General features: G+C 41.7%; 1 protein-coding gene across 1 annotated transcript in view; it reads right to left on the reverse strand.

The window, feature by feature from the left end:
* BLTP3B (bridge-like lipid transfer protein family member 3B) overlaps nt 1-23,765 on the reverse strand; it is a 127,966-nt gene that overhangs the window by 88,528 nt on the left and 15,673 nt on the right. The gene's annotated exons all lie outside the window — the stretch shown is intronic.

Here is a 23,765-nt window from a genome sequence, read left to right on the forward strand (position 1 = left end):
CTGTGTTTTTACTTCACTTGTAAGTGCATTATAACAATAAATGTATATCTTTATGTGTACATACTACACTAGGAACACCTTATTTGCTTTATGCGAGTATAATACAGAAGAAGAAGGGGTCGTGATTTAAAGGGCCAGACCACCACGTATGGATACATATGAATCGTGCTTTTGAACATATTATGAGTAAACATCTGAGTCTGCATTAACAGAAGAGTTATTGGAAGTCCCAAACAAGGAGAAAAGCGTTTGAGACCTGTAACTACACGGGTCCAATCTTGGAGGTGAGCTGGTGGCAGGTATCACCACATATGCTGTTGTGGAGTATCACAAAAGGTGGAATACAGTGATATACTATATGGAAATGAGAGAAGATACTCACGGCTTTTGCATGGACATTTATTGCTACCGGTGAATATATACATAAATACTATCATCAGTTAGTTATTTTGTGCAAAAAAAAACTTCTTTGTGCAATATATATTTTATTTCTATAGAGTCATATATTGGATTGATCGATTTGATTGGGAGGCACAGCAGTCCATTTTTTCGTTTGTTGATGTATATTATTTTTTTCTTTTTTATTACATTTATTTTCCTTTTTTTAACACACAGTGACCAGAGCAATACAATGTTACCATAGTAACATTGAACTATTCTGGGCAAGTGATCAGGATTTTCTTTTTTTTTTCTTTTCACACATTATGATTGCTAATACCAATGTATTTCATTGATATTTGCAACCATTGTTACTGAATGAAACCGATTAATTCGGTCTTTTGTTGTGATTATCTGTGATTGGGCAAAGCTCATCACATGAAACAGATGGGTTACGATTGGCTCTGTCTGTACCATGTGACTGCTTTGACCAATCACAGCTAACAATTTTATACAATGGATGGCATCAAAGGAAGTCACCCATTGTATACAATTGTCATGTGACCTGCTGTGATTGGTCACAGTGGTCACATGACACTGGCAATGGCCGGTGTAGTGATCTGGCATTGGCTGTGTCCTCATTGGCTGTGTCTCCTAGAGACACAGCCTTTAAGAGTTTTCTATATCTTGTCTCTGCCCCTCCCTTTCCTTTGCTTCAGTTAATGCTGTAGATAGCCCTCCCCCTTTCCCAGAAATGCATTGCAGCTCTAGCCTCATGTCATGGAGCAGGAAACATTATGATCTTTTGACCTATCGAATGTTCATTGTTGTAAGATTCTCTCAGTTTATGGAATAAACTTCACAAGGTCTACAAGATGTCATCGATTGAGTCACTGACTGTGGTATCCAACTGAGGTTGAAGTTATCGCTATCTCATCACAACTGTAAATTACAGAGATTACACTATCAATGCTTAGATTGGAGAGACAGAAAACTTTTCTTTTTTATCCAAAACTATAAACTGTTTTGTCTGGAGTTCCACTTGAAACGGTCCTATTAGTAGTAATATCAGAGTCACGAATGACTAGCACCGTTCAGAACAGGAAACAAGTCTGCAATTAAAATTAAAAAAGGGAGGAAGCAAATCCCAGATTTGTCCTAAAATTAGCTGACAAAACTAGTCCATCATCCTAATTACAGGACAGTTATGAGACAATCAGCTAATAGAATGTCTTAATATAAATGCCTGGTGACCCTTCCAGTGTCATTGCAACAGATGGAGGTGAGAGTGTACATGAAAGGAAGAACACTAAAGCTGGCAGTGGATCAAGCGATTTTCACTAGTGATATTTTGAGAGTCTCTGCTGGTAATCAGATAATGTACTTTAGTCTCAGTAGGACTATTTCCATGAGGATGGAAAGTCTTTGTATCTGATCAGTCAGTACTTATTCCTTCACTCATGTAAACGTAAAAATGCTGGGGTTGCTGCAGTGATGTTTAGGCACAACCAGGGCTTTTTTTCCCAGCAGGAACGTGGGGGAACGCAGTTTCGGCACCTCCAGCACTGAATGTATGTAATAGTATGGGGAGATGGGGTGTGCTGGAGGGTATATTAATGCTGTCTGCTGGGGGATCTATTGTTGCATGGTGGTATATTGTTGCTGGGGAGGTCTATTGTTGCTAGGGGGTCAATTGTTACTGGAAGGGATATACTGTTGAGGGAGGGGTCTATTGTTTCTAGCTGCTGGAGAGTCTGTTGATGCTGGCTGCCGGGAAATCTGTTGTTGCTGGGGGGTATGTTGTTGTGGGAGTCCATTGTTGCTGGGGTGGGGTCTATTGTTGCTGGAGGAGGGTCTATTATTGCTGGCTGCAGGGGATCTATTATATTGCTTTTCTTGCTGTCATGAACAAACACCATACAAATTACTTAGCACCACAAAACGATACTTGGTTCCATATTCACTAAAAAGCATGGTACTAGAAGGTGGGTAGGAGTGGAACCAAGGGACAGCGCTCAGAGGCGGATAGGGGGAGCAGACAAGTGACTCAGAAGGGGGGGGGGGGGGGGGAGTTCCTGCACCTATTTTCTGAGGAAAAAAAAGCCCTGGGCACAACTGACCATTTAATACATGGTTTCTCAATTGGGGTTCTGCGAGACGTCCCCAAGGGTTCCTCCACAAGGCTACCATGTCCGCCCAACAGTAACTTCCCCCAGCAGCTCGTGCCACCAGGCTAATTGATATCAACGTGATGGTGTGGTTAACATTCCATGTATTGACTTCAGCACGCTGAATCAGCAGCACAGGCCGAGTTTGGCTTGTCTTTCCCGGAACAGAGGCTTTCAGAGCAGTGCTTCAAAGTTTTCAAAATCCAGAAGATCCTTCAAAATGATCACATAGGGAAAAGTAAGTATATGATACTGTTTTCTCAAATGTTATGAGGTGTTACAGCCTCATGGGGTCTGTTTAGCTGCAGGCGGAGGGCACAGTCGCACTGTCCAGCCCCATTGCCAGCAGCCTATCAAACTCTACGAGAGGCAGACAGCTGCTGTGGCTGGGAAGTGCACCTAACAGTACTTAAAGTGTTTCTAAACCCAGGACTCTGCATTCACTATATCTGGTCTTCCACAGGACAAACTACATGGAAATACAATTATTTTAGTAAATATAAACTGCTAAATACCTTTTCTCATCAGCAGTATATAGCAGTCTCGTAACTTATAACAGTGTCCAGCCAAGCACTGGTTAAAGCTTGTAGGAGTTTTCATTCTGTTCTGACTGTCCTATGAGGCTGCATAACCCCTGACCCTCTGTCTGGAGAGCGCTGATTGGCCCTGTGCTAATCACATGCACTCTCCAAAGAGAAAAAAAATTCTCTAGCAATACATACCAAACTGAGCATGTGCAGCTTGCCCCCAAGGCTCTGTTCTATCAGCAGATGGCTTGGGGACAGTAGAAGGGGAGGATCAGAGAAGTCACGATCAAACTGTTTTTTACACAATGTGGAAGATTAACCCCTTCAGTTCCACAGTGAGTATAACAAGCATACTTTACTGCATATACAGACTGATTTTACTGTTGTAGGTTTAGTAACAATTTTAAAGTTTAAAACAGTATGCACCCAAGAACAAATATTAGGAATGCAAGCATTCAGAGCATTCGCCCCTGAGCACATACTGTCCTAAATCTATGTACCACTAGGTGCACCGTCCAGCCACAGCAGCTGTCAGTCTCATAGCATTTGACAGGCTGCCGGCAACGGCAAACGAATGACAGATTGCAAAAGATAGCAGGACCAACCCCAAAAATTCTTCAAATATATATATTAATAGTAAAAAGGTCCGGTTCAAGCATGTAGGCCCTTTACAAAATAATCTAGAGTGGGTGACTGGGGACAAAGAGAAGGCAAATTTATTAAATACCTTATTCAGCTCTGTGTACACAAAGGAGCATGTAGGAGCTCTTGTCCATAATGGGCATGGTATTGACACAGCTCCAGATGATCCACATTGGCTCACAAATTATATGATCCAAAAATATTTAGATATAATAAAGGTGAATAAAGCACCTGGACCAGATGGCATACACCCACAGGTCCTTAAAGAATTGAGCTCTGTCATTTCAAAGCCATTGTTTCTAATTTTTAGGGACTCTTAACGACTGGCATAATACCACTGGATTGGCATAAGGCCAATGTGGTGCTAATATTTAAAAAGTTGTCAAAATCTTTAAGTAATTATAGAGCTGTTAGTTTAACTTCTATAGTTGGGAAGATACTGGAGAGTTTAATAAAAGACCACATAAATGAGTTCTTGCTGGACATAAAAATATTTTAAGCAACAGACAGCATGGATTCATGAAAGACAGAAGTTGTCAAACAAATCGAATTTCTTTTTATGAGGAGGTGAGCAAAACCTTGGACAGAGGGGTGGCGGTGGACGTGGTATACTTGGACAGAGGGGTGGCGGAGGACGTGGTATACTTGGACAGAGGGGTGGCGGTGGACGTGGTATACTTGGATTCTGCAAAAGCGTTTGACACATTTCCCCACACACAGCTAATGTGTAAGGTAAAGTCTACGGGATTGGAAAAATCTGTATGTAAATGGATAGAAAACTGGCTAAAAGTTCGTATTCAGAGAGTAGTGGTTAATGATTCATACTCTGAATGGTCTAGGGGTGTCAGTGGTGTACCCCAAGGTTCAGTGTTGCGACCATTACTTTTTAATATATTTATAAATGATATAGGGTCTGGGATTATAAATCCCATTTCAGTCTTTGCAGATGACACCAAGCTGTGCAGTGGAATAACGTCCTTACAGGATGTCTCCAACTTACAAGCCGACCTCAATGCACTGTGTAATTGGGCAACTATGTGGCAAATGAGGTTTAATGTTGATAAATGTAAGGTTATGCACTTGGGGGGCTAAGAATATGCATGCATCATACATACTGGGGGGGGGTACAACTGGGGGAATCAATGGTGGAGAAGGATCTGGGGGTTCTGGTAGATCACAAGCCTAATAATGGCATGCAATGCCAAGCTGCGGTTTCTAAAGCGAGCAAAATCCTCTCTTGTATTAAAAGAGGTATAGACTCCAGAGAGAGAGAGATATCATATTACCCCGGAACAAATCATTAGTAAGACCTCATCTGGAATATGCAGTTCAATTTTTAAGCACCAATTCACAAAAAGAACATTGGGGAACTGGAGAAAGTGCAGAGAAGGGCAACCAAACTGATAAGAGGCATGGATGAGCTCAGCTATGAGGAAAGATTAGAGGAACTGAATTTATTCTCTCTTGAGAAGAGGAGATTAAGGGGGGATATGATCACCATTTATAATACATAAGGGGGGATATGATCTCCATGTATAATACATAAGGGGGGATATGATCAACATGTATAAATACATCAGTGGTTCATATAGTGAACTCGGTGTAGAGCTATTCACCCTGAGGTCAACACAGAGGACAAGGGGGCACTCTTTATGTCTGGAGGAAAATAAATTTATTCTCCAAAACACAGAAAGGTTTCTTCACAGTAAGAGCAGTGAAAATATGGAATAGATTCCCTCAAGAGTTGATTCTGGCCAGCTCAGTGGATTGCTTTAAAAAAGGCCTGAATTCTTTCTTAGATACACAGAATATTTTATTTATTTCAGATACTTATATAGCGTCGTCAATTTACGCAGTGCTTTACACATATATATTGTACATTCACATGAGTCCCTAACCCTGAAGGGGAGTACAATCTAAGGCTCCTAACTTACATTCATAAATACACATACTAGAATATAACTGGATACTAACATTTATAGGTAAAGTTGATCCAGGGAATATCCGATTGCCTCTCGGGGGATCAGGAAGGAATTTGTTTCCCTGCAGGAGCAAATTAGATCATGCTTTGCTGGTTTTCTTTGCCTTCCTCTAGATCAACTGTGGGTATAGAATTCTTATAGCCTTCTCCAGCTTTGTGAGCATCAACTATTTTCAGTTTCAGTTTTCTAGACAACTGCTTAGAAGAACCCATGGTGCTGATTGTTGGGGCAAGGTCAGATCAGTCTGGGCATTTAAAACCTTTGAGATTGACATCACCTGGTCTTCCCAGACGATGATTGAGAACAATCCATGACACTGGCAGGTCTCAGCTTTGCAAAGGGGGCAGTGCATGCTGTAAATTCTGCAGGGTGCCCAAACTTTTGCAGACGCCATTTTTTTGTTTTCTGTTATTTTGAAAGTGTAAATGATGGAAATAAAATCTAACTTTTGTTGACATATTATAAGAATGTCTAATCTGTAATTTGATACCTTTTGGAGATTTTTCCATCTTTCCTTGGCTTCTTTATGCACATTAATACAAATTTTTAGCTGGGGTGCCCAAACTTTCGATCCCTACTGTATGTAACGAGTCTGGACGGTACATCTGTGCCCTCCGCCTGCAGCTAAGCATCAGAGCCTCAGGCACCAGGTTTAAATGCACTGTGATCACAAGCCTTATAGGCAATGATGATGCACATCTGGACACATGGTAAACATGGATATGCATGGTAATCTCTTTAGAACAGTCCAGACCGCTCTGATGAAAATTTGCAGAAGTAGAATTAGTAGTTTTTAGAAACCCTTGGCAGTCCTGATCACCAGTGCAAAGTAAAATTTTTCTCTACACACCAATGTAAAGTTATAGGTTTGCACTAAGAGCTGAAACAACATTTTTGCTACTACTGCTACTACTGAACACCAATGAAAATTCAGTGTTTTTGTGATTTAGTCAGTTGTTATATGTAAAGCATGGTGAACTGTCCTTCAAACAACTCTTTGTTTACATCCCAGCATTGCAGGCATCACAAATACACAAAAACTGTTGTATAGACCTTTTTAGCCATGGAATCCCTTTAAAGTAAGCAAAATGAGACACCCCAGGATAAAATGTAAAAAACTAAAATGTTACCAATGTGGGGGGTAACCACTAGACACTAGTTATTCCCCTACACTGCCAGATAATATCGACTGAAGCACGCGTTGATCTATCACTTTTACCTATCAACCTGAAGATGGTGGCCTGATTTTCCCTATATGCAGACAATAGCGAAGCTACTCTAAATGAATGACAGAACCCTGGGTAACCTGGCATCACCTCCATCACTATCCCTATTAACAATGACCCCCCCCCCATTCCGTATTCCCATTAGCACTCCTTCCTTTCTGCTCAAACCATCTGGCAGTCAAGAATCTTGCTGTTTGGCTCTATGAGTTCTGCTTGTTCATTATCAATAAGTAGAGAGATGGGCTCCGGTGCAGCACGCAAGTGCCTTGCAGAGTGAGCGTGCAGTAGCACCATCCAGTTAATTCAGTGTCTAGCACCGAATGGTGCCCATTTGACGTCACCCCTGACAAACCCAGATGGCAATCTGGTTGAGAAAGGCTGGTATAGACTTTGCTAAATGAGATTAAGTCTAATTTCCAATAGATATGCACCTAACTTTTCATTTACTTGTTTGGTGTGGACAGGCTTTAAGATTGTGTCAATGGCATCAGTTTGACATCGGTCCGAGATGCTTCTGAGAGCAGTTCACATTTATTTTTCAAAAAAATGCATTTGACCTGCAGTTGACTTTCTTCTGACATGTTTAAAGCTGGTTTTGCATTTACATAGATTTATACGGGAATGCAAAACTCAGTGGACGTCAACAAAAGTCATTCTATGCAAGCCCTGTGTTTTTATTGCAATGCAAAGCTTTTTAGGGGTGTGTGATAAGGGGTTATTAAACTCATTTGGTAGATATGCTGTTAGTGACTCATGTCAGTCCGAACTGAATTTTGGGACATATCAGCCCACTTTTATTAAAGAAACGTAAAGCAAAGTCCAACACAAAGTTGCCCATGCAAGAGTTTCAGCTTCACAAAGCAAAACAGGAATTTAAAAATACTGAGCCACATGGCTCTCTTAGCAGCACTGATGCCCTTCTTACCAGTCCCTCCGACTGTATCACCAGTTCTCCTGGTTCTCTGGGCTCACTCAGCCTTTAGTTGCAGCACCTTGCTGCACAGAGCTCATTCCTGGCCTCTGGATAGTATTTCTCCGTGCACACCAGGCTCTTGCTCTCCTTTAAGAGTTAGGTTCCCTCAGTCTCATGGACTCACGTAGTTGTCCCAGCCTTCTCAGTCTCCCAGACCCTCTCCTGGTCTCCCAGACTTGTGTAGCTACCTCAACTTTCTTGTCTAATGGACATAGAACCTCTCTAACCTAAGTGCAGTCTCTTGGATAAAGCACCTAGGTTTCTGAACAGGATCACACACACTTGTCTTCACACAAGGTCTCCTCCGGACAGGGATTTGTGTCCAAATGGGAGACCTCAGGCTTTTCTTATAATGACCCTGTACTCACACAGGCTGTAGGCCTCCAGTAAGAACTAGACACAGGATTGAAGGCGCCATCATACCCAAGTCACTTTGGAGCTTCAAGCTCCAGGTCCTGATCCAGGCTTACAAATCCCCAGAGACTGAAACCCCAATCTTCTCTGCACAGAAACAATAGTTTGAAACTTTGCCTCTGCTTTATTGCGAATCACCTGTCATTCCTTTATCAGTTTCCTAAACACAACATGGCGGGGCCTCGCACTGTCACAGCGGATTTACATGTACCATCATCCAGAAAATGTGCTTCTCTGGAAACCGCAACAAAGATGCAGCAAGCATCTTTTTAACACATCTTGCTAAATTGCATATATGTGAACAAAGCCATGGAGGATGAATTGCATCAGACTATTTTATCTGGACCCACCTGAAGGTGTAAATGTGACCACTACTACACGCCAGCTTGGGCCTTTTTCAGACAACAGAGATATTGGCACACGTTTTCAGAAGTCCTGGATCAGTTAAACCCATCCAATATTCCCCATGTCCCCTTGGTATGCATATTAGGATATGTAAGTGATAGAACTCTAGATGAGGAGAGACAATTAGCATTTTCTTGTGCTCTATTTATAGTTTGTAAAGAGATCTTACAGAGTTGGAAATCAGATAGCCACCTTGTTCAACAGAGTGGAAACTGACAAATTAATCTGCCTGCATATGGGGGATGCCTGGAAGTTGAAAAGCAATGGGATGTTATGGCTTAATACAGAGAGTATGGATTTTTCTGTGTTAATCAAAGGCCGAGCATTATGTTAGTGAGATATTTTTGGATATTCTTTGACACTTGTAAACATCACTGCTTATTACGCCCACTAGAATGCAAAGCGGTTTTGCTGTCTATGTAACAATTTTATATTTCCATGTCAGAGATATTTTCCTGAGGTGAAAACAAGCTTGTGCTTTACCCATGCAGGGCAAAGCAAGAGGTCCCCCTCCCGAGCAACACTTACTCCTCTTGGCTTTCTCGCTGCTCTATTCAGACTCCAGAAGCCAAGTGGTTAGCACTTCTGTCTCAGCACTAGGGTTGTCAATTTGAATCCCAACCACAGCACTGCCTGCCTGGAGTTTGCATGTTCTCCCTGTGCCTGTGTGGGTTTCCTCTGGATACTGCAGTTTCCTCCCACACTTTAAAAGACATGCTGATAGGTTAATTGGCTCCTGTGTAAATTGTCTCTAGTATATGTATGAATATGAGTTAGGGACCTTAGATTGTACGCTCCTTGAGGGCAGGGACTGATGTGAATGTTCAAAATATATATATGTGTAAAGCGCTGCGTAAATTGACAGCACTATACAGGTACCTGTAATAAAAAAAAATATTCATAAGTAAAATACTCAGTACCTTGTGTCTGGTGGAGCATGTGAAAGCACTGGTGCGTGAAGATTGGTCCAACACTGTCAATGGGGGTAAGGAGAGGAACCTCAGTCCTATTCAAGCTCTGGCTGAGGTGACTCCAAGCTTACACAGGGCTTCCTTTAACTGCTCTCTGCCATTGAACAGGGCAGCAGATTAGCAAGCACTGTGTTCCAGGTGCAAGCCGAGACCTTCCTGCCCCATACCCGGAACACAACAGCATCTGTCTGAGCAGCGAGCGATGACTTCTCAAAATGAATACAAACCTTCCTCTGATTGGATGAGTCAGAGGTTGTGACATCATCAGTCTGTATTCTCTGACTGGCCAATCATAGGAAGCTTTGTATTTGTTTATAGAATACATTGCTTTCTATGAATGGCTGAGTGCTGCTCAGACAGATGCTATTGTGTTCCGGATAAGAGGCAGGAAGGTCTTGGCTCACACCCGGAACACAGCGCTGTATACTGTATATAACCTCAACTACATACAGTTTATACAGCACATTCAGCAACCTCACATGTTAGTGAGGGACATAGTTCATTTAGGCCAGCTTGGCCCAAACAAACTATGGGAAGTGTAGCAAAAGCTGGAGATCAGCTTTAAATTCACAATAGTCACAAAGGATATAAATCCACTTCATGTGCCACAAATGCCTTTTCAAACCCAAGGTAAGTATTTATTTTTTACTTTTACAGTTATGCCTTGTCTAGATAAGTTTAATACAAACATCAGGGTTGTTTTAAAGAGACCCTGTCACCTTGCCCATGCAAATGTCTCCTCCCAACTCCCCCAATACATTTTACCTGCATTCCCTCCATGCACCTTTATCCTCTACACCTGGTACTGAAATGACTGGTGTTAACTATTTGGGAAGCAGCAATGTCATGCCCCATTGGATCTAGCCATTGGCTGCTAGACGTGAGCACTGCCAAGGGAGAGGAGGTCACATGCACCTTCTTAATTTGAAATGTCAAAAGTTCTGGGCAGCTGTGGAAGTGAACTAGGGAGCGCTGGGAAGATAAGTATGGAGGTGTGTGGGGGTGAGGGGGAGTTAAGGGAAACCCCGTCACTTTGTCCTGTATGGGCAAGGTAAGAGTGTCTCTTTGATGCACTGCAAACAGTACATTGTACTTATAATTCAATTTAATAAAGTTTACTTCAAGTTAAATAACGCTTGATTGAAAAGATTGGGGATAATTAGGATTGTTTAGGCAACCCCCCACACTACATAGTAGATGGTTGAAAGGAGACTCACAGATTGTCGATTACGACTATAATGTGCATGGCCAGCTCTAAAGACCGTCCCTTCCTATATCCTCCTACCTTTTACATAAGCCAGCACAAAGTCTTGAGCCAGATCAGTGATGTGCTGGGTCACTGCCACCTGTCATCAGGTCACTGTGCATGTGCCAAGAAGTTGAAACAGATTATACTGAAACAGGACTTTAAAGCATAGAACAGTAGAAAGAAAATCAGACTGGGCTCTACAAGCAACCAATCAGATTGAAGACAAAGTTTAGAAAAGGTAAGTCAAGGACTGATCACTGGGTTGAAGAAGCAGGAGGTATGTGACTGCTGACCTCTGCTTTAAAGCACAGGTAGAGCATCTAATAGTGAAGAAAATGGCAAACCCAGATACTCCTGCGCTTAGGGAAGGACCACATCACGAGTTTCTTGGGATATGCACGCCTTGCTGCCCTTAAAAGACCGGGGAAGTCCACATATACAGAGTAGAGATAAAAACAAACAGAGGGCGCACTGGCCTACTGCATTAACTTTAAAAAATGTTTTTAATAATGATAAAAGTAAGTATAGTACTCACAAAATGTCAATACAGTCAAGGGTACATCGTGAAACAACCGCTTTGTCCAATCCGCACTACGTGTCTGTCCGTAATGGGAAGTCTGGACCTCCAACAGGCTGACACGTTTTGAGGACTTGCCTCTTCCTCAGAGCCAACTCTAGTAGTATCTGTTCATCATTTTATCAAGTCCCCTGAACTCAGGTGATGCGTATGCATGTATGGTGCCAAATGCTACCCCCCAATATCTAATGTACATTCCTCTAATGATAGGAAAGGCACAGGGATGTGATGGAGGGTTGAAAGTTTTAAACAAAATTTTTATAAGACATAAACTGAACCTGTGCTTTACCTATGCAGAGCCATTTACTAGACTATAAGCTCCCTTCCGTCTCCTTCCCCTTTCTTTTTCCAGTGGCCACCCTGAGCTACACTTGAGATCGCTAGCCAGCACCTTTGTGATCTCATGTTTTTGGGTCTTGCTCCATCACCACACCACAATCTCTCTAAAGGGCACTTATGCTTTAACCACTTTGGGAGTTAGAACTTTAGAGATATGTCCTAAAACACTTCAATAAAGTTTTCAGGACACAGCAATTATTATTATTCAGTATTTATATAGCGCCAAAAAGTTTGCTCAGCGCTGTACATTAGTTTGGGAGACAGTACATGAGACAATACAATACACAAGGGGTTCGAGGGCCCTGCTCCTTGGAGCTTAAAATCTAGGAGCAATGACAAGCTGCTAGCAATAGTAAACTGTCAAAATGACAGCTAATATTTGCTTTATACTACACCGGCTGTTAAAATGCAGTAGTTCCTGTGTAAAATGACACTTGCAGATAGTTTGCAAGTGTTGCTGGACAATCAATATATTCTTTATTATATTTACCATTTCATTTATATGCAGGTCAAAGGTGAAATCTTTTAACCCCTTATTTACCCTAATCAGTCCTAATTACCTCTTTCTTCCTCTTCCCCCATTAGCTTTATTTTTCTGCTGATTTTTTTTCAACTATTTTTTTTTTTTTTTTTTTTTTGTTATTTGTACTGTTACTTTCTGTCAGTGTCACATACCAAGACAATGCACAACACTGAAAAAAAACATCTTTTTTCCCCATATGCTCTGCACCATGAACATCATTTTAGGGTCATTTTGTTCGGAATAAAGAATAAAATGTTTTATTTATTGTAAAATTTACTTTAAAATAATCTTGGTTAAAAACAAAAACACTTTTTTACATAGATTCCTTATAATAAAAAAGAAAAAAATTGCAAAATGACAAAGTTTTTGCCAAATAAACAGGCCCATAATGGAAATGTCAAAAGTGTTCTGGTCCCTAAGGACAGTGGTGTATTTAGGTTTCGTGCTGCCCTAGGCAAAATCATCTCCCCCTCCCCCCCACGGAGAGACCCTGACACAGACGAACACCCCTCTCTCTATGAAGAGAGCCTGACATTGACCAACAACACCCCAGCCCACACCCAAGAAAGCCTCCCACTACCATCTCCCCCCATACACTGACAACCCCCCCACCCTTGCGAGAGAAACGACACTCACCTTCACAGCTCCAGACATCCCCGGGAACAAGAGTCAGGCTCTCCATACACTATCAAGCAGCTGGCAGCCTCTCTCAGATCCCACCTGGTCCCCATGCTGCGTGTCCCTTCTTCCATCCCTTCTTTCGGGTGGGCAGCGCTGCCCCCCTGAAAAATGCTGCCCTAGACAAATACCTTGTTTGCCTTGTGGTAAATACGCCCCTGCATAAGGGGTATATAAATATGAAAGCTGGAGTGATAAAAAAAAAAACAAAAAACAAAAAAAACACAACACTAGCTAGAGATACACTTTAGCCATTTTTCTTTAAAATGATACAATAACTATTTACTAACGGATATAACACCAACAGCTTTCACAGAACACAGGCCAGTCACATCATGTCTATTTACAAACAATGCGAGTGAAAATGAGCCAAGCAAAACGTAATTCAATAAAAGCCAAACCAAATGAAATAATATTCCTAGCAAGTATAATATTTAAATGCACACAGTGGCTATCCAGACGCAGAAACCAGTCAGCGGTTTATTTTTTTTCCAGACTTCGCTTTGTCAACACACTCGTGGTGCTGTGTCAATGGCAATTGACAGAGATAAATAAAAACAGTTCCTCTGCAAGATCTCGATAGGCTGTCGATGTCCAACTGGGAAACATAAAAACTTTGTGCCTGCCTGGCTTTAGGAGTGCTGAGATGTCAAGAACTGAAAAGAAGAAATTAACCTCTTCAGAAGCAGAGATAACCCCAACACACTACTAGAGAACTATATGATGACAGAATCCACCAAAAGGTAGTTAAAGGATGACTATAGAAAAAGTTTTGTAGTCTGAGAACTGTATGTATGACATTAACCACTTGCCCTCCTGAGGATTTCCTGACCAGGCCATTTTTTGCGTTAAGGCGCTGCATTATTTTAACTGACAATTGCACGGTCATGCAACGCTGCACCCAAATGAAATGTATGTCCTTTTTTTCCCCCACAAATTGAGCTTTCAGTTGTACTTGATCGCCTGTGCGTTATTTACTTTTTGAGCTATAAAAAAAAGACTAACAATTGAGAAAAAAAAATATTTTTGACTTTTTGCTATTAAACATGTCCAGCAAAAAAAAAAAAAAAATCAAATTTCGTCATAAATTTAGGCCAAATATATTCTGCTACGTGTATATAAAATGGAAATCGAGCGCTGGGAACATAGATGTAAAGCAGCTAGCATAAGAGGTAACCTTTGGGACCCAGTGAAAACATGTAAACAAGAGTATGCAGCGCTAATAGAATTAATAAAATCAAATACATAAGTTGCACAATGGTAGAAGCGACAAAAACTCAGTCCATATTAAATGGTGAGATAAAGTGGTAAGGTGCAATTGTCCAAGCAAAACATGGTCAGAAATATTCGTGACTCTTGTGTTCTTGTGAGCGTACAAATAATGCACTAACCAGATAGCGCTACTATCCGGTTAGTACTCTGGACTTGTGATATCCGGAAGATGTCATCTGCAGGTTTAGCCACAAGATGTCATCAATCCAGGTAAGTCATCCACCAGGAGAATCATCAGCGGGGGAGGGGGGAATCACATATCACTCCAAACCAGCAGGAACCTTCAAAAGCAGGCTCCCATGCAGATGGATGAGACCCAGAGAAGCTTCTAATAGTGTAGTATTTCTTTAATAGGTAAAAATTCAGCATGTACAGATAACAGATAAAACTTACATCCAGGATAAGATCTGGCCACCAGGTGTCAGTCAGGGTATCCTTGTAGTATAAGTACACAGGTCAGGGGCACCTCCCTAACGCGTTTCGTGTGAATAACACTTCCTGCTACGTCTTTGCTAAAAAAATCCCAATACATGTAAATTAATTGGTTTACATGAAAGTTATAGTGTTTAAAAATGGAGGTATATATACAGTACACTGGGATTTTTTTTTTCTATTTTTACTAGTAATGGCGGCGATCAGCGACTTATAGCGGGACTGCAGCAGGCATTCTGACACTGGGGGAACTGACTTGGTGTGCATGAGCTGACAGGAAGGAGAACTGTTTTGTTTACAGTTTTCCTCCCCATCGGAGATGTTAGGCAATCACCGGGCGGCAGCGAGTAATCACTGACCGGGACCCAGTGATTGACAGCTGAGGCCGCAAATGGCAGCACTGGTATGGCACGCGTGCGCGCCCCCTACCCAGAAATGCAAAATCATGTATATAGACACGTGATTTTGCTCATCCATGCCGCTCTATAGCAGTATTTGTGCTATAGGGCGGTTGGGAAGCGGTTAAAGTGTGCCTCCACACAAAATGTTTTCTCTTGGTTTTGCATAGAGTCAGAAAGGGTTATAACCCCTGTCAAGTTTCACTGTTATTTGGGACTCCCCTGCAGTGATTAAAGTGGAATTCAAGCCGAATGTTAACTATTCTTAAAAAAAGTTCCTTTTCCCCCTCTTTTTCTACCTATCCTGCTTAACCTGTCAAAAAAAAATCTGCATGCCTACCATTTTAAGTATGGTGCGATCATGTGATCCTGCAGCTCCAGCTCCCCTTTGTCAGGGAACACTTGACAATGGCTGGGAATTCCGGGAGCTTTGACATTACCCATAGGCTCCAATGGCCCAGCCATGGTTAGCGCTCCTTCTTCCCTGCAGCCGCTCCTTTTTCATTTAGATTAGACCCATTTTTTTCACAACTGTTGTCCTTTATAAAAGGTACGGAGTGCCTTATAGTTTACCCATCATGTTGCAATGACATGCCATTTTTGCTGCTGTAGGTGTGACATTGATCTCTAATGTATGGACTAGATCAGGGGTGGGCAAACTTTTTGACTTGAGGGCCGCAATGGGTTCATATATTGGACCCGGGGGCCGGACCAAGAGCAGATGAATGATGTGTATGTGTCATCCATAGTAAGTATAGTAATATTCCCCCATAGTAAGCATAGTAATTCATCCCCCATATAGTAATTCATCCCCCATATAGTAATTCATCCCCCATATAGTAGTTCATCCCCCCTATAGTAATTCATCCCCCCTATAGTAATTCATCCCCCCTATAGTAATTCATCCCCCCTATAGTAATTCATCCCCCCTATAGTAATTCATCCCCCATATAGTAATTCATCCCCCATATAGTAATTCATCCCCCCTATAGTAATTCATCCCCCCTATAGTAATTCATCCCCCATATAGTAATTCATCCCCCATATAGTAATTCATCCCCCATAGTAATTCATTCCCCATAGTAATTCATCCCCCATAGTAATTCATCCCCCTTATAGTAATTCATCCCCCATAGTAATTCATCCCCCATAGTAATTCATCCCCCCTATAGTAATTCATCCCCCATATTAAGTCCCCAAGTCCCCCCTGTGTCAATTCACTTACCTTTGCTCCGCACATTCCTCTCGCCGTGTTCCCGCGCGGTTCCGGTGTAGCATGAAAATCTGTCTCCTATGAGGATCTGTCCCACTCGACGTATCTGCGTATGTGCCAGTTTCAGGCATTAGCAGCCGATCGGCGATCTCCGGCACATGCGCAGATACATCGAGGGGGACAGATCCTCATAGGAGACAGATTTTCATACTACACCGGTCTTCAGGGCGGACTGTGAGAGGAGCCTAGCTCCGCGGGCCGTAGTTTGCCCATTGCTGGACTAGATGGAACTTAAGTCCACAGATACTTCCAGCAAAGTGAGCATTAGATCCCTTACCGTCAATCCCTGGACTTCTTCCCGGTGTTGGGTTTTCAGCTCCTTGATTGGCCAATGTGGAATGACATGACTCCTGCGCATGGGCAGAGGTGTTCCATTCTGCCATCACCACAGTGTTCCAGAAATTGTAGGTTTAGTTTTAAGTTATATCTTGAATCAGTAAAGATGTTCCTACCTGTGACCTTAGTAGTTAGTAGCACATATGGTCCTGCGGGTAATATTAATATTGATTTAACATCATTTTATTATTAGTTTATAATATTTCATAGAGTAAAATACTGTAGCCATTACCGATCTCCTAGGATTGTAAGCTCTAACGAGCAAGGCCCTCTGATTCCTCTTGTACCAAATTGTATTGTAACTGTAATGTCTACCTTCATTTTGTAAAGTGCTGCGCAAACTGTTGGCGCTATATAAATCCTGTATAATAAATTTTAAAAGCGGTGCTAGTATTATTGATTTGAATGGTTTCATATAGTTTTACTACATGCATTTTATTGAATTACATTATTTTTATATAATACTGTATATGAATATATATATATATATATATATATATATATATATAATATTTTTTTTTTTGTTATGCTCATTTGATTGCCATTTTTCTGCCATTTCTGTTGTTTAATCTATGTAAAGTCTTTTTTTTTTCTTTTTTTTAGTGTGTGTGTGTGTATATATATATATTATTTTTTTTTTTTTTTTTTTAGAATGCACATCCTTGTTATAAAAAGCATAGATCAATGTTTATACTTTTTTTTTTGCACAAACATCCACATTTTCAGGACAAGTTCTACAAATCAGTAAGGTCCAAGCAGTACTAATCAGTAAGTAGTACGAACTGGCCCTAATTGGACCTTGAAGTAGGGGGTGCAACCTAAATGTTTGTCCTGAAAATTTGGATGTTAGTGCAAATTAAAAAAAAAAAAAGGTTCATGGACAATACTTAGTTGTTTTTGTTGCAAGTACACTAATATGGCTACAATCACCTCATGTATAATTTAGCTCATTTTATGTTATGTTATTATGTTTCTTCTGTTTGAGCCACTTAAATTAGTTGGCTTTTTTATTTTGTATCGTGAAATAAAATTCTTACTGGACTTAAGCTTTGTGGCACTCTCATCCTTCTAATACCCGTGTTCTGCAGTAAATGCTTTTTACCCTCCTTCTTGTAATGTTCTTTACATTGCTCGCGGAGTTGTGTATACATGGAGTTATGTCATCCCACGCCAACCAATCAAGAAGGAAGAATCCATGAAGAAGATGACAGCCCCAGCAAGGGGCTCGCAGACGTCGCCTCACTGAAGTAGAAGTGAGCATAAGGGAAGTTCAGTTCTGCTTTAAAGTCTAAAACTATGAGGGGTCTTCAAAAAGTTTGCACACTTTTATATAAAACAGTTAATAAAATCAAAGGGTAATAAAATATATTTGATGGAGGAACACAGAATACAAAATCTGCAGGGATGATGGCCCTGACAGACAGCATCAAGTATGATATTTTTGATTTTGCAGTTCGTAAAATGTTAAAAGGGAAATATGGCCACAATTTGTTTGGCCATACTTCTCACGTGCATCACAAGAGTGCACATATTTCTAAACTCCTGTGATCCAGAATCAGCGGACAGCGGGGTAAAGTCCGCTGCCACCCAGTGTCACAGACCCGGTCCAGTCTCAGACAATGTCAGGATCCACCCAGATTCCTGACCAGCAGCTGGCTCAGCCTCTTAGTGGCCCACTGAGAGCCTGAGCTATCCACTCCACCCCCTCACCTTCCCAGTCTCCAATGAACGCTGGTGGGGCAGAGCAGAGACTCGGTGACTGATCGACACTGCTCTGTTCTCAGAACAGACCTGAGAATTGGGCGCTCGTTGGTCATGTGATTGCTCAGTTCTCAGGCTTAGGAGGTGGTTGGGGACAGCTGTAGCATTGGACTGATGCTGCATCAGGTAGGTATATATATATATATATATACACATATATATATATATATATATATATATATATATATATATGTTTTGTTTTTTTACAGTCCTGCACTAATTTATTAATTATAGGTACTTATATAGCGTCGTCAATTGACGCAGCACTTTACATATATATTGTACATTTATATCAGTCCCTAACCCTCAAGAGGCGTACAATCTAAGGCTTCTAACTTATATTCATACATACACATACTAGGGCCAATTTAGACAGGATCAAATTGTCTTTGTAGTTTGGAAGGAAGCCAGAGTAACCAAAGGAAACCCACGCAGGCACAGGGAGAACATGCAAACTCCAGGCAGGTTGCACCGTGGTTGGGATTCGAACCAACAACCCTAGTACTGCCAGGCGGAAGTGCTAACCATTTAGCCACTGTGCTGCCCACTTCTCCTTTTACTTTGCATATCACCATTCAATAGCGAATTTCTTCATTTTCCCACTTAACTGAAGGAGAGCACACACAAACAGTAAAGTACATTTGTGCATTTTGGGTGCTAACGGTGAAGTTCCTGGGCGTAAAGGGAGGAACAATAAAAAAATGGTATTCTTGAGCACACAAATAGTCAAGAGAGCTGTCTGGACCATTCACTTCGATTCCCACAGTGCAGTGTTGGTCAGCAAGTGCTAAAGTGAGGGTTTTCTTGTATATAATCCTGGTTGCTCTCCTGTGTTCATAAGCTCTTGCCCTATGCTCTATAAGCTCTATATGTGTGTCACTGTGCCCGAAGCATTGACTAGGGTGTGAACAGAGGCAAAGGTTAAGAAATCTAATCCCATCTCCAGCTTCACGGTTTATCACCTTTTACAATCCATTAGTGATTCTAGTAACAGTTCACTGAGTTTTTTTCCCTACTCACCACCTTCCTTCTTTATAGCACCTTTTCTGTAATTGCCCAGATGCTGCGACACTTCCTGGCTGGATGACACCCAGCATCATCTAGCCACGTCTTCCTATAGCTGGCCATAGAAGGATCAAAATGCATGCCAGCTCAGCAGGGCCTGGTCGAATTTTGATCCAAGTGTGGCTGTCCCCTGTTTGGCAGAATTCTATCGTTAGATTGACTTCTGTCCAATGGACAAGCTGGAAAACTTTGCTGTATTTTTAAAAAAGAAGTACAAGGGCTCAATAAAAAGTAAAAAGGTGTGTAGCTAACAGCCGGGCACTTTTTTATCCAGAAGTTGACCTTTAGGCTAGGTTCACATCTGTGTGGGTGGTGCCGCTGCGGATCTGCACGAAAATCCATGCAGCCACACCACCCGCACAGAGGAATGCGGACCCTTGGGCAGGTGCCATTAGTTCTAATAGCACGCCGCCTGCACTGGAAAACGCAACCGTAGTGGGAACCGAGGTTCCCATAGGGGCTGCGTTTTCGGAAGAAGTGCCGGGACTTCTTCTCTGCATGGCACGTGAGTCCATTCAAATGAATAGGCTCTCGTGCCCATGTAAAATGCAGCCCGCAAGGCCACATATATGTGAACCGGGGCTTAAAGAACAACTGAATTCTGAAAGCAGTGTCCAAAACAAGGCAGGTTGACAGCAATGGACTTGTCACAAGTATTGCCTGAGATTTCTCAGCAGCTGATCTTTATCCCATTGTTGAGTTAACATGCCTTGCTCTGCACTGTGTCTCTGTGTGGAGGTAGCCATCTTGGTAGAGGCAGGGTTTTGCTTCCTCAATTCAAAGCCTCCCGCAAAGAGAACAATAGGCAATAACATAGGAACATACACAAACATCCAAGACTAGCAGTCAGAAGCAGCAGTGCCTTAGATCTCACATTCTAGATATACAGCTATGAGGCTGTAGACATAGGTGTGCCTTGGCACATCCACATATTGAGAAGTGCACTTCTATGTTTCAGGAGTTATTCAAAACAAAAGATAGATCTTTTAGAGTACTAATTAGGCACAATTAAAATTTCTAGATGTTCCCTATAAAACGTGACAATTTTTTGCCTTTTGCCTCCTGCCAGAAATCAAGCAACTAGTAACAAAATAATTTCACTGCCCAACAAAGTCATATCGAATTTGTCAAAAATGTAAAACTACCATAGAGCCAACTTTGTGATCAGGCAAACGTCTGCTTAGACATTTACGGTCTGTCAATCATTCACCTCTTCAAACACCACAATGAACTCTGATCAATGTCCATCTATCATTACGACCTAAGAGCACAAATTAAACATTGCAGTTAAACGGTATCAGAAAATATGCCTCCGTACCATAGAATTGTTAATCTGTGTCAGGATCCAAGAATGTAATAACTAAATCATTGCATGGTGGTATGGAACGCCATCTCAGAACCATAAGGTGACACATTTCCTTCTAGATCATTGCTGAAGATGGATGGAAAAATGACCGTGGATCCTTACTACATGTATTCTGGGACTGCCCCAAACTCTCTGACTTTTGGGAAAATGTAAGGATCTCCCAACAATTCAGATAATTTTACATTCCTATGGACTCTACTTTCTTCCTCCATCATAACACCATGACTACAAAAAAAATGTACCAGAATGTGACCTTAAGACAGCTCCTCAATTCTGCCAAAGCCCGTATCCTGGCCTACTGGAGGGAAGAGTGTAAATCATATATTCAGAGGTGGCTTAGCAGAATAGATGAGATTAGGTGAATGGAAGACTTGACTCATTCACCCAAGAGGTCTTTCACAAAACAAGGCAACACTGTGAAATATTCATGTACTCTGAAGAAAGCAAACGTTTGACGGCTGGAGTGGAGTGAGGGGTGGGGGGGAATGTTTTACTCTTATAGACTCCTTTCCTTTACATTTCAAGCTCCCCCTTGGACTCTTCAGTGACTCCCTTTACCAGCTCAATCCTAACTTTAAAAAACCCTTACTTTTAAAGGCCAAAAAAAAAAAAAACAGTTTTCATATGCAGTGGGGCTGTGCCCGCACTGCACAGGTCAACTGTTTGTTTTTGGTCGAGGTGATCCTCCCAGCACAAGACAAATCCCTGCAGCTCCTGCTTCCCCCATGGTCTAGAGGTCTTGCGCAGTGGACATTTGCTGACATCATTAAGCCCAGAGCAGGCTCAATAAACCAGGAGCAGTCCACCGCTGGACCGTAAGGGAGCGCCGTTTTCTGGTGGAGCAAAGGATCGGGTGAGTAGAAGCCTTCTCCTGACCCCTAGACAAAATGAGCAGTTGACCCGTGTAGTGTGGGCACAGTCCCACTGCATGAGAATTTTTTTTTCATTCTTTTGCCTGAAGCTGTGCTTTAATGTAAAGTTATTCCTGTAATATTGTCACTCATACCTCAAAAGGAAACCCCATTTCAGATGAACTTTCTCCTCCCTCAGTCCAATGTGTTAGAGTCTTACCCCCTACCCTTCTCCTGCAGCATTTGCCTATATTATAGGGAATGGTAACCCCTTGTTTTAATTCCTATGTTTATTTTCTCTTGTTCTTTCCCTTGGTTATTAGTTTTATTTGTTCCTAATTTAACAGAAAATTTTAATCAACTGGTCATTGTGAAAAAACTAATTCCTTTCTGATCTCAAACCCTAAATGGTTAACACTTCCGCCTGGCAATACTATAGTTGTTGGTTCGAATCCCAACCACGGCACCACCTGTCTGGAGTTTGCATGTTCTCCCTGTGCCTGCATGGGTTTCCTCCGGGTACTCTGGTTTTGTCCCACACTCCAAAGACATGCTGGTAGATTGATTGAATCCTGTCTAAATTGGCCTTAGTATGTGTATGCATGAATGTGAGTTAGGGACCTTAGATTGCAAGGTCCTTGAGGGTTAGGGATTGATGTGCATGTACAATATATATGTAAAGAGCTGCATTAAATTGTCGGCGCTATATAAGTACCTGTAATTAATAAAATAAATAAATCATAAACCAGATACAGGCAAAATAGGAGATGTATCTACATACCAGAGTTCCATAGCTAACAATACACCTTCATGAAGTGATATCATGAGTTATGCATGCCAGATGTCAATGTAGAATGTATTCTGTGTATCTGGTATTATGAACTGCTTTGCTATGTATGCAACCTCATTGATATCCATAAATATAAAATTGAAAAGAAAAAAAAAAATTACCATGGAGCCAGATCTCAGAAACCATTTTTGTGACAATCACTCCACAAAATAATTTATTTACCGATACGTTTTTTATACTACAGTGATTTTTATTTCCTCTGCTTTGAAAGCTAAACCTACTTTACAGCTGTAAACTGGTTACTGACTGCATTCTTGAGAGCAGAAAAACACAAGAAAAGAATCTGGCTTCAGGGATGGCCCACAGCTTCTTTAGCCATAGCTCTGATTCTGCCGAAAGATTTACAGGTCCAGGATAGACTGTAAGGAGCAACAAGACGATCTGTCTCACTCTGACTTCCCATAATTATGTCGGTACTTTTTTTTTTTTTTCCATTCATAGATTGAAACTTCCTGAAAAGAGACAATGCTCTGTCCCTGTCTCTTACTGTGCTCCTGTGTTGTCACCCTGTCACATAGGTTTCCCATGCACCAAAAACACATGTACATGCATTTTTGTTGTATTTTTGCAGGTTGCTAAGGTTCTTTAACTGCCACCATTCAGTCTCCTTCCTCTACGAAAAAATGGATATCAAGAATGCATCAAAACCGCAACCAAGTTGCACTACATAATCGCACCAAATCAGAGGGGCAGTAGTGAAGTCTTAAAGAATATGTAAACCCAACATTTTATATTCCTGATATGTGCCTGCTGTACCCTGTTTTGTATGAAAATGTATCCTAGACCAGGAAACCAGTCCAGACCAACAATGACCAGTTGATTTTGAGCTGAGTGTATTACCCCTGGCTCACATATCTGCGTTCCTGCGGTCCGCATTTTGCGCAGGCACGAGAGCCCATTCATTTGAATGGACTCCTGTGCCCGGGGACACGTAGGGAAGAAGTCCCTGCACTTCTTCTGAAACCGCAGCCCGTTCCTCGGTTCCCAGTACGGTTGCGATTTCCAGTGCGGGCGACATGCCATTAGAATTAATGGCACCCACCCGCGGATCCCCATTCTTCTGTGCGGGTGGTGTGGCTGAACAGATCCGCAGCGGCTCCACCCGCACA

The sequence above is a fragment of the Staurois parvus genome, unplaced genomic scaffold (genome assembly GCF_062004578.1).
Source record: "Staurois parvus isolate SC_StPar_1 unplaced genomic scaffold, SC_StPar_1.0 ptg000101l, whole genome shotgun sequence".
Taxonomy (NCBI): Eukaryota; Metazoa; Chordata; class Amphibia; order Anura; family Ranidae; genus Staurois; species Staurois parvus.